Source organism: Galeopterus variegatus, unplaced genomic scaffold, assembly GCF_000696425.1.
Source record: "Galeopterus variegatus unplaced genomic scaffold, G_variegatus-3.0.2 Scaffold1229, whole genome shotgun sequence".
NCBI lineage: Eukaryota > Metazoa > Chordata > Mammalia > Dermoptera > Cynocephalidae > Galeopterus > Galeopterus variegatus.
In genome coordinates this window covers 283,509-300,018 of record NW_007727340.1, presented here as the reverse complement: position 1 = coordinate 300,018, position 16,510 = coordinate 283,509, and positions in this window count along the sequence as shown.

Below are 16,510 nucleotides of genomic sequence, written 5' to 3'. Positions count from 1 at the left end.
CAGAAATAAACACTATCTTTTCACTCCCCAGATTGTGGTATGAGAATATTAGCATCCCCTCTGCTTTTCACGCACTCTTCTGCACCTTGATATCCCAGTCTCTCTCATTTGTACTTTATTTCTAGATTGTTAGTGTTAATTTTTTTATAACCATAGTTAACTCTTCTGTGTTATCACTATAGATTAATTCTAGAAGTTGCAAATCAATATTGTTTTTATTATTGACTGTGTAAAAATTGTTCACAGAACAAGATAATAGATTTTGATTATGTTTCCTTTATTGTTTTTGATTTTTCTACAATTACCAATTGCAGTTTTTATATTCCCCATGTGATTTTTTTCCTAGAATTATAAACTGTCTTAATTTTGTTCTCAATTTTTTTCAGACTTTCAATCACAATAAGTAATATATCAAGTCTTCCCCTCCTTTTAAGACCTCTCTCCTTGAGCATTCTAACCTGCTGCTTTCCGACTAGTTACTTTCCAAATCTGATGCACGACTGTCTTCCTGGAACTTCTCTTTTCTGCTTTCCTGGATTGAATTCACTGTTCAGAATCATGTGATTTATTCCTTCTTCATTTCTGCATTTATTTTACTAAAGCACATCCTCAGATAGCTTTCTAAGAAAGGATTATGGTAGGTACATTTTCTGAGTTTTTGCATTTCTGAAAATGGCTTTATTTTACCCAGATAATTGAGTGATACTTCAGCAAGGTATACAATTTCAGGTTAAACATATTCTTCCTCCAGAACTTTAAGTATTGTTTCCTTGTGTGGTATTAAACAGTGGTGTTGATAAGAAATCCAATGTCATTCCAGTTCCCATCTTTTATAAACCTTTTTTTTCCCAGTGGTGTTGATAAGAAATCCAATGTCATTCCAGTTCCCATCTTTTATAAACCTTTTTTTTCCCCCTCATTCTTTCTTGAAGCTTTTAGTCTCTTTGTTGTTCATGTCCTGAAATTTCACAATGGTGTTTGAGTCTTTTTTTTTTTTATTTACTCATTTTAATTTAAAGACTTTCACTCTTCAATGTGGAAAAACCTCTCGTATTATTTCTTTGACAATTTCCTCCATGCTCTCTATTCTTTCTTTCTGGGACTTCTTTATTAGATGCTCCCCTCTGTTGGCCCTTTGTATTTATTCTTTTCTCTTACTCTTCAATGTGGAAAAACCTCTCGTATTATTTCTTTGACAATTTCCTCCATGCTCTCTATACTTTCTTTCTGGGACTTCTTTATTAGATGCTCCCCTCTGTTGGCCCTTTGTATTTATTCTTTTCTCTCCTCTTAGGACTCTTTGTTCTGTGTTCTACTTTCTTGGAATGCTCTGAAATGTCTCTCAACTCTTTAATTACTTTTATTTTACAACCATATATTCAACTTCATCAGGAAATAACTAAATAACATTTTGTAAGTAAAATTTTATAATCTACTTTTTTGCACTTTGAGTTTTATCTTTTTTAGGCTTTTTATTCTTTCTCCATTACTTTTTTTTATAGCTCCTCTTTGTGTTTTATGCTGTAATGTCCTCTCAAATTTCTTCGATAATATTAACTAGAAGGTTTCTAAGTTTTCTTTCTTTCCCTGAATTATCTATTGCATCGACAGTCATTTAAAATTTTTGTATTTTATTATTTTTTTCTTTTTTCTCCCCCCTTATTTGTTTGTTTGTTTTTAAAGGAAAAAATAAAACAAAAGAAGACACAACAATCACAACAAGTGAACAGATATGATGTTGATGGGGGGAGGGGGAGAAGGGGGGGAAAGGGGGAATTGGTAAAGTGACACGAAAATCACCTCATTGTATATTGATAAATTAAAATAAAATAAAAAATAAATAAAATCTTTTATTTATCTCAGTTTCTCTATTTTATGTTGGAGATTTTCCTTAAATCTCTTAAGGTGACCCTATGAATGAATGGTTGCACTCTCATGTTTAAGAATTAGTCAATACAAAGCTGATTGGGAAGTCTATATGAAGGACATGGAGTTTGTCACCAAGCAACAACATTCCTTTAGGGTAATTAGATAGTGAATCAGCCTTTACTCTGGGGAAAACCATAAATGTCATTTATAGAGCACTTATCTCTGGAGCTGTTCAATGTCATTTAAGAAAAAAAGTATACATTAGTTTTGTAGGACTGCCATAACAAAGTACCACAGACTGGGTGGCTTCAACAACAGAAATCAATTTTCTCGGTTCTAGAGGATAGAGGTCCAAGAACAAGGTGTCAGCAGGATTGATTTCTAGATGTCTGTCTTCCCCCTGTGCCTTCACATGGTCTTTCCTCTGTACATACCCATGTTTCAGTCTCCTCTTCTTAATAGGACCCCAGTCATATTGGATTAGGGCCAATCTATATGACCTCAATTTACTTTAGTTACCTCTTTAAAGGTCCTATCTCTAAATACAGTCACATTCTGAGGTTCTAGGGTTAGGACTTCAACATGTGAATTGAGGTGAAGGGGAGACAACTCAGCCAGTAACAATATATTTTGCAACTGTTTGTTTGATTTTTGCCTAAAAAATAGCCCTTTGAATGCCTGGCATTCTCCACCTGGGATGAGAAAAGTTGGTAGAGGTTGGCAGAGGGGTTGGCTCTTCCATATATAAACTTTCAAATATCTCCCCTATGTTTGAACCCTTTTCTCATCCCTGCCTTTGGTGATATGTTGAGTTTCCTAGTCCTGAGCCCCTCCTGGGTTCTGCAGGGGGCTTCTTCCTCTGCTAGCTGCCATTTTGCCTGATTTCTACAGCTGCTTCCTCCACCTTTACCCCAGTAACCACTTCATCTTTTCTGCTCTCCTTTTCCTGCTTGACCTCTTACAGCTGCTTCCTCTGCCTTGTTTCCTCAGGTACCCCTTTGCTTTTTCTGCTCTCCTTATTTCAGAAGTTAGTTAAACCCTCTCACCTGCTTTTGGTTCTTATCTTGTTTTTTTCATCATTTGGGGTTTATACTATCTATCATTTTTATGGGGCCCCAGAGGAAGGGAAGCTAAAAACACGTGTATTTTGGAAGGACCCCTCAGAATGCAGTGTGGAGAATAGGTTGGAGGGGCAAGGAGGCAGAAAAATGAGTTATGGTCTTTGGGTTATTAGCACTGGACCTCTATAGAATGAGCCTCACATGCCCAAGGGTGACAGGAGCTGCAGAAGGTAATGACAGGGTCCTGTGGGCAGCTACACCAGCGTCCAGGTTTGGGTGGGGACAGGACTTCCTTTCACTTCATCAGTCAATAATTCTCTCAGCATCCAAAAGTCATCACTGGGTGCCTTATCTTCTTTCCTCAGAAAATGGCAAGAACTTTGTTACCGGTCCCTCTATTTTTCCAGAAGTTAAGAAGTAACTGACCCTGGGGAGATGACTCAGAGAGTCAGAAAAGGGACACGTTTCTGCTTCTCTAACAAGCATTGGTCTTGATAGACATGGCTGACCTTTCTACTTACATCATAATACATCAAATTTTCTGTTTTAGGCTCCAGATAATGGATGGGGGGCAGTGGGAGGATGTGTGTGAACTTTCTGTCATGAAGAGCAATTTGCAGGAACTAATCATCTTACAATAGTTGGCCATAGGAAAAAAATCTATCAGCCAAGCATCTTGAACAGATATTTATATTCATGAACATTACTCAATTCTTAAGAAAGATTTCCTAAAGAACCCTCCTAGGAATGTTACAAAGGGGGAAAACGGAAGTTTTTTAAAAAGGCAAACACATTTTTTAGTGTTTTTAAATTTTTACTCTGCAGTGTAAATTCCCAAGTCATCAGCATTTCCCAGACTTATTTGAGCACAGAGCATGTTTATCGTGAGACTAGCTGGGAAATATAATAAGCTCAGAGGCATTTTATGAGTTCAGCTAGACTTTCTTTGCCATCCAATATTTAAGTCCATGATTAGAGCTACTCGTAGTTTTCTAACACTTCTGGGAGAAAATGAAAAATGGCACTTTTTGCCCGTGAAGAGAGGTTCTCAGAGTATGGAGATCCATCTATTTTCAGTGCTTCTGAGGACTACCTGCCCTGGGAATGGTTACCTTACAGCAAGGAGCTGCTGAGCCCTCACTCAGCAATGGTCAAGTCCATCTGCACACTTCCTGGTCAGGGGAAGGAGTTGCTCTCTACAGTAATTTAGCTCAGTGGAAATCCATTGACGTGCCTTGCAAAAGAGAACCCTCTCTGAGTGTGTCCTAGACAAAATCGATTGCAATGGGTGAAGTTGAATTTTTCATAAAGGAAATTCAGTCATTCTTTTTTTTTTTTTTTTTTTTTTTTTTTTTTTTTTTTTTTTTTTTTTTTTTTTTTTTTTTTTTTTTTTTTTTTTTTTTTTTTTTTTTTTTTTTTTTGGTTTAAACAACAGAATCTTATTCTCTCACAGTTTGGGAGGCTTAAAGTCCAAGATCAAGGTGTTGGCAGGTTTGGTTCCTTCCATAGGCTATGAGGGAGAACCTGTTCCATGCCTTTCTCCTAGCTTCTGTTGTTCTGTTGGCAAACTTTGGAGTTCCTTGGCTTGTATCTCTGCCTTCATGTTCACATCGTCATGATCTCTGCCTTCATGTTCACATAGTGTTCTCCCGGAGCACATGTCTGTGTCCAAATGACCCCTATTTATAAGGACACCAGTCATATTAGATTAGGGGCCCACCTTACTTCATCTTAACTAATTACATCTGCAATGACCTTCTTTTCTTTTTTTTTTAATTTTTTTTTACTTTAACTTCTCAATATACATTGTAGTTGATTTTCATGACCCTTTACCCATTCCTCTTTTCCCCCTTCTTCTCTCCCTTCCCCCACAACTATATCATATCTGTTCTTGTCAAGTTCAAGGAATTGTTGTGATTGTTGTGTCTTCTTCCCCCCCACATTTATTTATTCATATATTTATTTATTTTTAGCTCCCACAAATAAGTGAGAACGTGGTATTTCTCTTTCTGTGCCTGACTTATTTCACTTAATATAATTTTCTCTAAGTCCATCCATGCTGTTGCAAATGGTAGTATTTCATTCTTTTTTATAGCAGAGTAGTATTCCATAGTGTAGATATACCAGTTTCCTTATCCACTCATCTGATGATGGACATTTGGGCCGGTTCCAACTCTTGGCTATTGTAAATAGTGCTGCAATAAACATTGGAGTACAGGTATCTCTTTGGCATAATGATCTCCATTCCTCTGGGTATATTCCCAGCAGTGGAATAGCTGGATCATATGGTAGATCTATCTGTAATTATTTGACGAACATCCATACCATTTTCCATAAAGGCTGCACCATTTTGCAGTCGCACCAAAAGTGTATGAGAGTTCCTTTTTCTCCACAACCTCGCCAGCATTTACCATTCTCAGTTTTTTGGATATTAGCCATCCTAACTGGAGTGAGATGATATCTCAAAGTGGTTTTGAGAAAAGAAAACCAACAGAGTGGGAGAAAATATTTGCAAAATATACATCTGGGCAGAAGGACAAAGGATTAATATCCAGAACATACAAACAACTTTACAGCAAAAAAATCAAATAACCCAATTAAAAAATGGGCAAAGGAGCTGAATAGGCATTTCTCAAAGGAAGATATACGAATGGCCAATAGACACATGAAACAATGCTCAACCTCACTCAGCACTCGGGAAATGCAAATGGAAATTCGGTCATTCTGGAGGCAGTAAGCAATGAGGGCTGCAGGGGTGGGCAGAGACTGTGGGCAGCCAACACTGAGGAGCTATGGATTTCAAAGATGTTGTTACTGGTTGTGGGTTCAGACCTTTTGTGTACCTTGGAACAAGATTTTTCATCTCCTAGGCTTCTGTTATCCCTCTGTGGAAAATGTGATGTTAGCGTCCATTGTGAGAGCTACAGTTATTTTTTTCATGTGTGCGCTTATTTGTCTGTCTTCTGGCTTCTGAGCCTATCTCCTACTTTGCGGTCCATGATTCCTAACATTCTGCTTACACAAGGCAACTAGTTGTTGTTGGAGACTGACTATGTGTGTCCTATTTAGGAGAAAGGCTACATCAATTCTAGTTGGTCTTATAACTGTGGCAGCCAGTGAATCCTTGAAGAATGGCTTTGGGAAACCTATGTCTGGGGAAACAGGGTCTGTCTGATTTGACACGTTCACTCTTTTATTTTATTTTTGGCATAAATTTTAGGAGTTATCTAAGCAATAACGTTTCCAGGATAACAGAAAAGACTTAACAGCCTCAAGCAGCAGAGAAGTTTAATGCTCCTATTCATATAAAGTTAAATCGTTAAATATAGGTATATATGTGAACCTTATCTCATTTTCCAACTTCCTTTGTACTTTAATTCTTAACAGCTGTAAAGTTCTGCTGTGTGCTAATGTACTTTTATCATCCCAGAAACAACAATAATTGCAATACTGGGATTTTTTTTTTTTTTTTGAATGGACAAATACCATTGTATAACTTGATTGTTTTCTTCTGTAAAAAGTGTTATTCTGCTTTTTGAAGTGGAACAGTGTTATGGACTGAATACTCATGTCCCACCCAAATTCATATGTTGAAGCCTAATCCCAATGTGATGTAATTTGGAGGTGGGCCTTTGGAAGGTAATTAAGTCATGAGGGTGGAGCCCTCATGAATGGGATTAGTGTGCCTATAAGAACAGAAACAAAAGGTATCTCTCTCTCTCCCTCTCCCTCTCTCTCTTTCTGTGTGTGTGTGTGTGTGTGTGTGTGTGTGTGTGTGTGTGTCCCTCAGCCATGTGAGGACACACTGGCACCTTGATCTTGGACTTCCCAGCCTCCAGAACTGTATAAGTGTTTGCTGTTTAAGCCACACAGTCTATGGTATTCTGTTATAGCAGTTAGAACTAACAGTCTATCTGATTCTTGTTTATAATAGAATTTGTTCTAATATCTTTACTTGAAGATTTCACTAAGAACGAAACTCTTCAAAGCAGCTTTGCAACACCTTTCTGTGGGGACACACTAGACTTCCAAGTATGGCAGTTGTCAGACTACCTCAGTACACTTCTGACTCTATTACTTCCTAGCTCAGTGACCTTGGACAAGATATTTAAATTTTTCAAACTTATTTCCTTATTTGTCAAACCAATATAAGATGTAAGTCTCCTTATTTTTTCCTCTTAGGGCTCTGGGACTAACTGAGCTAGCACATTTGGGGCCTAGGATACAATAAGCACTCAGTAAACAATAGTCATTGTTTTTGTTGGGGTAATGACATGGTGGTCATTACAACAAGAAGGCAGCAATTCTGTTTAATGTCAGGTTCCCAAAGCCTAGCACTCTGTGATCAGTATTTATTAGGCTTAATAAATGTTTATTAATGAAATAGAAAATAAACATAATCACTAAATTTTTTTTCTTCTAATACCAGAGGTTTTTCAGCCACCCAGATGATTTTTTTAAAAAATTGAACTTTATTTTTTAAGAGCAGTTTTATGTTTACAGAAAAATTGAGCAGAATTCCCATATACCCTCTCCCCACTCCACCACCACCCCTCCCCTTAATTTTCCCTTATTATTAATATCTTGCATTGGTGTGGTACCAATTTGTTATAAATGATGAACTAATATTGATGCATTATTATTAACTAAAGTCCATATTTTACAATAGGTTTTACCCTTGGCGTACATTCTATGAGTTTTGACAAATGCCCAGTGTCATGAATTCACCATTAAAGTATCACACAGAATCATTTTACTGCCCTAAATATCCTCTGTGCTCCACTTATTCATCCCTCCCACTCCTTGACCCTGGCAACTATTAATCCTTCTCCTGTTCCTATAGTTTTTTTCCAGAACGATGTATAATTGGAATGTTGGAGTATGCTGCCTTTTCTGACTGGCTTCCTTCACTAGCACAATACTCTTTTTCAGGTTTCTCCATGTTTATTCAAACAAAGATGTATTTTTACTTAGGAATAGTGTCATTTTGACTTGGGAATTATCCGTTTGGCTTAGTAAATGTCTGCTCACTTAAGGGCTATTTCTGTGTTGAAACCTTTATTCTCAGCCTAATGACCTATTGATTTAACTGAAAGCAGGTGCACTCAAAGGGGAGTTTTGCATCTTAAGGAGGAGTTAAAGCAACAATTTAAAATGCTTGATAATTAAGTGCTAATTGGTAATGCATTGCTAATTAGAAATAAAATAGAAGAATATATGCATATCTTTTCCATTTCAAGATTTCGCAGGTGCACTCAAAGGGGAGTTTTGCATCTTAAGGAGGAGTTAAAGCAACAATTTAAAATGATTGATAATTAAGTGCTAATTGGTAATGCATTGCTAATTAGAAATAAAATAGAAGAATATATGCATATCTTTTCCATTTCAAGATTTTTAAGTCCACCACTTCCTGGTGGGAGCCTCTGTTGTCCCACAAGGCTGCTATGGACATACCAGACTCTCCAAATTTGACACGGATGACAACTCACACCGAGATGGCTGGGTATCCTTTTTTATCAACAGCTTAATTGCTGCTGGATGACTTTACTATCATTCCATTTGTAGTCTCTGCTCTAAGGTGAGGGTAATAGAAAACAATTACTCATTGCACATTTTAAAACTCCCCCTTTACTCATCTTATCTGTCACCCTAAATCAATCCCTGGAGGATCCTCCTTTTCTCCAGCCAGAGGGAGGAAGTGGAGAGAGACAGGTACAGCTGCCTTCGTGTCTTCCCAGGAGGCCACCCCAGATGAGCAGACTTCTTCCGGACTTAATTTCCTTGATAATTTTGTGTTCATCCTGTTCCACCGGATACTCTGAGATACAGTTTCTTCCTCAGCCCTTCAGCCTCCTTTTAGTTACTTACAGTTTACACCTTTCAAGCACTTATAAACATATGTCACTCCACTGGTCTTAATTTAGAAAAAGCACGAATATATTTATTTGGTTTCTTGAGTGCTTTCTTAAAAGCCATCTTCCTGGGTCCTTGAACTTTTCATAAGGCTTTTCTGGGGGAAAGAAGGGGAAAGAGAAGGATCTTCAGCAAAATGCCTGAGGCTGGGTGAATTGGAGTTCTCTGAAAGAGCCGTCCTTTCCCTCCTGCTCCCACTTCTGTGTCTAGTCATGGGGGGCTCCTGATGATGAACATGGTACACTGGCACATCCACTCCCACACACGGGGCAAAGCGAGGGTGGTGAGGCTGGCCGGGATGGGGTGGGAAGTACCAAGAAGGGGGTGGCTCAAAGCAGGGCCCTTGTGTCTACCCACATGTCAACCACATCCCAAAGCAGCACTGGGGCTCCTGAAACCACATCCATTCTCTCCAACACCGAGCACCTTCTTTGAGCAAAGTACTAGACAAAGAACCAAGAATGAGACTAAGAATAAACAAGCAATGGCCGAAAATTGGGGTTTGCGACTTTTGGTGAAATACAAAAGTGCCTGCCATGCTTGTATCTGCTGGGGTTTTCTCAGAAATCTTTTAGGGGGATCTAAAAGGGCTAAGCAGGTTCTCAGGAACTAGCCACTGAGACTTTTCCTCTGGGGACTTTGGGACACTGCAGCTCACTCCTTTGTGGTCAAGAAAAGTGCAATAACAGCTTCCCTTGTTTCTGCCTCTTCCAAAAGCCCTACCTTCCTTATTTCTAATCCCCTATCCTGGAGCCCCGCTAAGTAGTAGGAATCATTATTCACATTCCATAGATGAAGTGGAGGCTCAGAGCGGGTAAGAAACTGGCTGATGTCTCCCAGCTGACAGGTGGAGGGGCGCTGGGATTCCCAAAGAGCTCCTCCGTCTCTCCTCCTCATCAGGACCCCAGGAGCTCTGGGGTGGGGAGGGGCAGCGTCACCTGGCTTTGAAGGAACAGGCCCCACGTGTATGCCATGCTCCCAGGTCGTCTCTTTCCTCTGCACTAACTGGGAGGTGTGGTTATGAGAAATAGCACACTGCTTATGCTCTTGTCACTCAAGAGAGGATGGGGACAGTGGGGCTCAGTGGGAGCGTCCTTGGAAACGTATCCAAGCATTTTCCATAGTCATTCCGCTGTTTGCTACTGGTTTTTCCTCTTTAATTTGAATCCTCACACTTCTGTATAAGCCATGCTGATCATCCCACTGTGTCCATCCTCAGCAGCCTTTCCTGGGAGCAATGGTTATAATCAACCAACGAAAGTGTTTTTGCAGATCCTCAAAATAGATTCCCACCTCCCCACATCTCTAGGCCTTGAAAAGATCTGCACAGTTTCTCATTCTGTAAAGGATGTTATATGTTAATGTTTATGCTTTACACCAGTTTCTAAATTAATATTTGCTATATGGAGTTCTGCTAATTAATACGTACCTTTGCTGAAATTTCAAATCAGCCTTTTGGAATGGGAGGAAGGCAGAAAGCAACTTAAAATTCTGTGCATAATGAAGTGAGGAACAAGCTCACATAATGAAGACAAACAATTATACAACATTTGCATGATTCTTTTTTCTTACAACACAAGACAAGACACAGGGAGCTGATTAGCATTCTGCCTTTGCTGTGAATCTTGCTTCTTATATCATTGCTATTTTGTAAGATTCTCAAAGCCAAGCGATGAAGACAAACAATTATACAACATTTGCATGATTCTTTTTTCTTACAACACAAGACAAGACGCAGGGAGCTGATTAGCATTCTGCCTTTGCTGTGAATCTTGCTTCTTATATCATTGCTATTTTGTAAGATTCTCAAAGCCAAGCGCAGGTCACACTGTTTTGCCGAAGTTTTCTTATATTATCCTAGGGACTGCCAGGCAGTCAAGATTACCCTACCAATTTCAACCTACCCAGATGACTTCAGTTTCTGTGACTGTCCCTGGGTGTGTATCTCTCAGCTGATACACCTGTTTCCAGAGAAAGGCCCCAATTCAAGCTCTGACCACTAACTCCAACCGGCCAGAGAGTAGTGAAATATTTACTGAGCATCTACTATGTCCCAGACCCTGTGCTAGATGCTGGAGATAAAAATAAACAAGTAAAATCCCTGCTTTCCTTGAGGTATTCACTGCCCATGGAAGAAGACATGGTAAAAACAACATTTAGTGTGAACACTCCGGGTACAGAGCAAGGAGTCTACCTCTGACAGAGGAAAAGACAAAGGGTTCAAGAGGAGCTCCACGAAGAAGGCAATACCAAGATGACACTGGAAGGAAGAACAGGGTCAGCCAACCAGCAGAGCACGGGTGGTCCCTGCAGGCAGGGCAGCCTGGGATGGAAAGATGCAGAGCCATGAGAAAGCTCCCAGGGTTCCAGGCACAGCGGGCGGTTTCCTGCAGTGTATGAAGCAGAGAGCAAAGTCCTCAGAAGTAAAGCCACTGAGGTCAGTGAAGCCAGATCCTGAAGGACCCTGAACCTGAAATGTGATTCTGGGATGATAGAGTCAGTGAGGGCTTTAAGCAGGGAAACAATGTGGAAGATTTGTGTTTTAGAAAATATACTCAAGCTAGTTGGACTAGATGGATAAGGTGTAAAATGAAGATGGTGATAAACACTTTGGGTGTCTACTGTGTGCAGGCACAATCTGGAGAGGATAAGAGCAGAGGCCAGTCAGAAGTCCTCACACTGAGGCGGGCAAGCGGGCATCAGCTCAAGGTGCTTCAGAAGCCGGTAAACAGAGAGGTGAACGGCCCACCTCCCAGCTCCAGATCCCAGCTCGGAGAGTTATCAGCTGTGTGACCGGGAAGGCCATGTCACTTCTTCATGTCTCAGTTTCTTCATCTGTGAAATGAGGATAATAGGACCTATCTCTTGGAGTTGTTGTGGGGATTAAATGAGTCAATGTATGTCAAGTCCCTAGGACAGCTTCTAGAATACAGTGAAGTGCATTATAAGTGTTAGTTCTCATTATCTGAACTATGGTAAGGGCTGGACACAGAAGCCAGAGCCTCAAGAAATGTCAAGAACAAGAAGAGGCAGGAGGTGGGGCAGAGGGAGGCGTCCAAACGAGGGTCATGGTTTTGTCTTGGCAAAGAGGCAGATGGCGAACCCAGAGGGAGAGCAGATCGGGATGGGAAGAAGGTGGGATTTAGTTGGGAAATATTGAATCTGAAGAGGCTGGGGAATATTCAGTTGGAATAGCAACCAGCATCTGTAAATAGGAATATGAGCTCTGGGAGGGCAGTCTGGGCAGGACAGAGAACTGGAATTCTCAGCAAGAAGTTGAAGCCACAGCTCTGAATAATGCAGGCAGAGTAGGGTGAAGAGGAGAGGACCGAGGTTGGGGGGCAGCCGGGGCAAAGCCAAGATTTAAGGGGTGACTAGAGGAAGAGGAGGTCATGGGAGAGACTGAGAAGGAGTAGTTCAAGAGCAAGAAGGAAAACCAGGAAAGAATGGTATCATGAGGTGGGGACAGTGGTCAGAGAAGAAAAATGTTATGCAACAGTACCATGATGTAGGGATGAAGAGATGACAACCATGGAATTTGACAACATGGAAACTTTGGTGACTGTATCAGTCAGGGTCCAGTTAGCAAAACAGAAACCACACTAGCTGTTTCAACAGAGATTTAATATGAGGAACTGGGCAAACAGGGATTGGAAAAAAGCAAAAGGGAACGTTGAGAAAACACAGAGAAGTAACCGGGAAGTCGCTACCTCCCCCAGGGCCAGGGGGACAAAGAGAAGTGCACAGAGTCACTAGAGTCCAGACCCTCGGAGGAGAGGCCCCTGCAGAGCTGGGCTCAGCCTCTGAGGAGGGGACGTGGCCCAGATGGTTCTGAGGCCTCCAGAGCTCAAAGAAGGGGCTCAGGGAGCTGGGACTTGGGGAAGCAGGTCCTGCTCAGCCAGAGCTGGTGCTTGAGATGCTTGGAAGATGGGCCCAGCACAGCAGGGCTGGGCCTCAGAGGAGGGGGCATGGGAGCGGTTTCTGGGCTGCTTGAGGAAGCAGGAGACTGGTGCTGGAGAGCAGTGTTGTTGCTGGGTTGTGCTAATGTGAAGAGCAAGCAAACAGGGAAGAGCGACACCTTCTCACTGCCTCCACCTTCCAGCCCCTCTCCAGCGTCCCCTGTCAGCAAAACCCAGTGAAAACCAGACGACAGAGGAGAAAGCGCATCAGCCCCCTGGCCCCAGGATCCCAAAGCAGAGTCTAGAAAGGTGGTTTGAGGCTGAGCGAACGACTTTTCAGTTGGCACAGTGACCCTTGCTAGTCTTGTTCTAACGGTTTGGAGGAAAGCCATTTAGCAAAGGGCTGAGAAGCAGAAATGGACATGATAAACAGGGGCCATTTTTGTGCTCCCAAAAAGTTTTGCTATAAAGGAGAGAAGAGAATAAAGTGATAGATGCAGTGCTCAGAAAGGTGTTTAATTGCTGGTTATCTTGCTTGCTCGTTTGGTTGTTAAGAAGGGAGACCCTAAAGCAAGTTTCAACCTGAGCCCGCAGAAAGCTGAGAGTAACACGCTGATGAATGCAAGTGTCAGAAGGAGGTGGGAAGATGGGCTCCTGCACAGCGGGGAAGCGGTTGGCAGGGACAGAGCAAGAACATCAACTTCTCTAAGAGATAAAGAAAGATGCTTCACAAACCCACTCGCTTTTAGGTGGTGCTGTGTTGATGTACCGGATCTAATACGAAGTGATCCAAACAGAAAGCCCCTCTCTCCTCCAGCCTAGAAAACCTCTCAGGTCTTCACTCGGGCCTTCCCTGAGCCCCTCTCTAAAACTTTCTTCCACACACGTGAAACCTCCCTTCCTACTTGTTGTCCTTACCAGTCCCATTCTATCTTGTTTAATTATCTGATGTATTATTATCTCCCACCACAGACCGTAAGCCCCGTAAAGGCAGGGATTTTTGTCTCTTTTATTCATTTTGGTAACCCAGAGTCAAACAATGCTTAGTGCAAAGTAGGTGTTCAATAAGTATCTGTTGAAACATGATGAAGTTCCCACATAAGTGCTATTGGAACAGAGAACAGGATGCACCTATCAGTCAACTATCTGCTGTTCAGAAACTATCTGCTGGGGATATTTTTCAATATCCCTATGTGAGATATTGAAAAAGAAAATGAAAAGTTTTCTTCTATCACAGAATTTATAATATTTGAGGAAAGGAAACAAATTAGCTCACATAGTAAGAAAAGAACAACTGAGCCCTGCCTGCCTTCATCCCAGGCTGTACTTTCTTTCCCCTGCAGCCTGGTCTCCAGTCATCTCTCCCTTTCCTAGATCCTTGGAGACTCCAGTCCACAACACCCTTTCTGCTCCCAGCCCTGGATTCAGTGCCTTCAGCTGATCAAGGCTGTGAGCTGCCAAGGGCAGAGTGCTCGGCCCCTTCTGGAAGTGGGATTAGAAGGTCCAGGCCCACCGTGCAGCTCTTTTTCACCAGCCTGACATGTGTGTGTTTTGAAAGCTGCATCAGAGCCGCTTTTGATGGGCAGCAGGAGCCCTCCAGGCAGCAAGCTGCCAGTGCTGTCAGCCCAAATGGGTGGAGGTGCTTGGGGTCAAATCCCCATTGTCAAGGTGCTAGAAGAGACCTTAGAGTGCTCTATGGATGTAAGGGCTAAAAATTAGCAAAAATGAATGAGCATGTGCTGTTCCTAGAGGAAGCACCAGGCGGACTATTTCAGTACAATTCTGTTTATTTCTTATGGAACAAACCCAAATTTAGTGCGCCCAATATACATGCACATGCAAGCATACCACGTAGAAATGCACAGACATCACACACACCCATGACACAGACACAGACAGGAAAGTGAGTGTGTGCACACACACACACATACACACATACACACACATGCATCTTGGCAAAGCTTGTCCTCAGCCAGAGAGTTTGGGGAAATAAATAGAAGAATCAATTGAATGAATGAATGAATGAACGAACGAATGAAATCATTATTCTATTTGTAATCATCTAATAGAGGATAGAGCATAGTAGCCATCCACTGTCAACCCTCTGTTTTAAAGAGTTACTTACTAATATTGAAGTTTAATTAATTTTTACAAGAAATTCAAAACTTTGGGTTAAAGTGTCCCTTTCAAAAGCTTTTACTGTTATAAGAGTATATTATTTTTAAAAATCCAATAATTTGTTGGGGAAATTTTTCCTTTAGAGAGGAGAAATATCTCAGAGAATGGCATGTGTTTACCAATAAATCATGCTGAAGCAGCAGAGTTGAGTTAGTGGGAAGGGCACAGGGCTGGGAGCCAATCGAACTGGATTCCAATCCTGCCTTTTGACTACTGTTAACTGCAACTGTATTCAAATTACCTCTTTTCTCTGATTCTCAGTTTTCTCATTTATACTTTGGGGGGTGGGGTGGAGAATCCTTACTTAAATATAGTGCATTGACCATCCATAGTTATCTACGTTTCCCCCTAAGACCCCTCTAAATTATCGAATTTAAAAAAATCTCTTTGACCATGAGAGCCATTGTGGGTTCAGGACATCAGTGAATTTCCAGGGAATGGAAAACATAGATGGAGTGGTGACTAATCAAACAGCCTGGGGAAGCCGCAGGCTACAGTAACAAAAAAAGAAATACAGTCATATGCCTTATTGAACCTCAGAGAGACTTGGGATTCTGGAACACCAGTTACTAAGGGTCTTCAAAAAGTTCCTGGAAAAATTCATATTATCTTCTAATTCTATTTTTCCACAAACTTTTTGAAGTACCCTCATATAATAAAGGACTGAAGAGAGCCACAGATTGATTCACTACAGGGTGTGATTTTGCCCCACCCTCAAGGGACATTTGTCAATGTCTGGAGACATCTTTTATGGTCATGACTTAGAGTTGCTCCTGAGACCTAGGGGTTAGAAGCCAGGGCTGCTGCTATACATCCTACAATGCACGGGACAGCCCCACAGCGAAGAATTGTGCAGCCCCAAATGTCAAAAATGCCAAAGTTAAAAAAACCCATCTCTAGACCCAACAGTTATCTCTAGTTTTCAAACCCTCTTATTTGCAGACAAGAGATGTCCATTTACCCCACCATTATGGACTGACATGTGCCCTCAAAATTCATATGTTGGAGCCCTAATTCCAGTACTTAAGAATGTGACTATACAAGGATACTTCAGAAAGTTTGTGGGAAAATCAAATTAAAAGATAGTACGAACCTTTCTATGAACTTTTCGAAGTACCCTCATAGTTGGAGATGAGTCCTGTAAAGAGGTAATTAAGTTAAAATTAGACCTTTAGGGTGGACCCTAACCTAATCTCCTCATAAGAAAAGGAAATTAGGACATCCAGAGAGACATCAGGGATGTGCACACACAGAGGAAAGGCCACATGAGGACACAGCAACAAGGTGGCCATCTGCAAGCCAAGGAGAGACATCTGAGAAGACACCAACTCTGCTGACACCCTGATCTTGGCATTCCAGACTCTGGAACTGTGAGAAAATGAATTTCTGTTGTTTAAGCCTCTCAGTCTATGGTACCATGTTATGGCAGCTCTAACAAGCTAATACATCCACTATACAAGTAATGAGAGGGTTTTTCTCCCAAAGAATGGAGTGACCACAGAGAAGAAACCTCTAATCTGGCAATTATGGGTCCCCAGAGCTGTTACCCACTCCCCACATCATGTTAAAGGGAACTGCCAGCCTACAAGC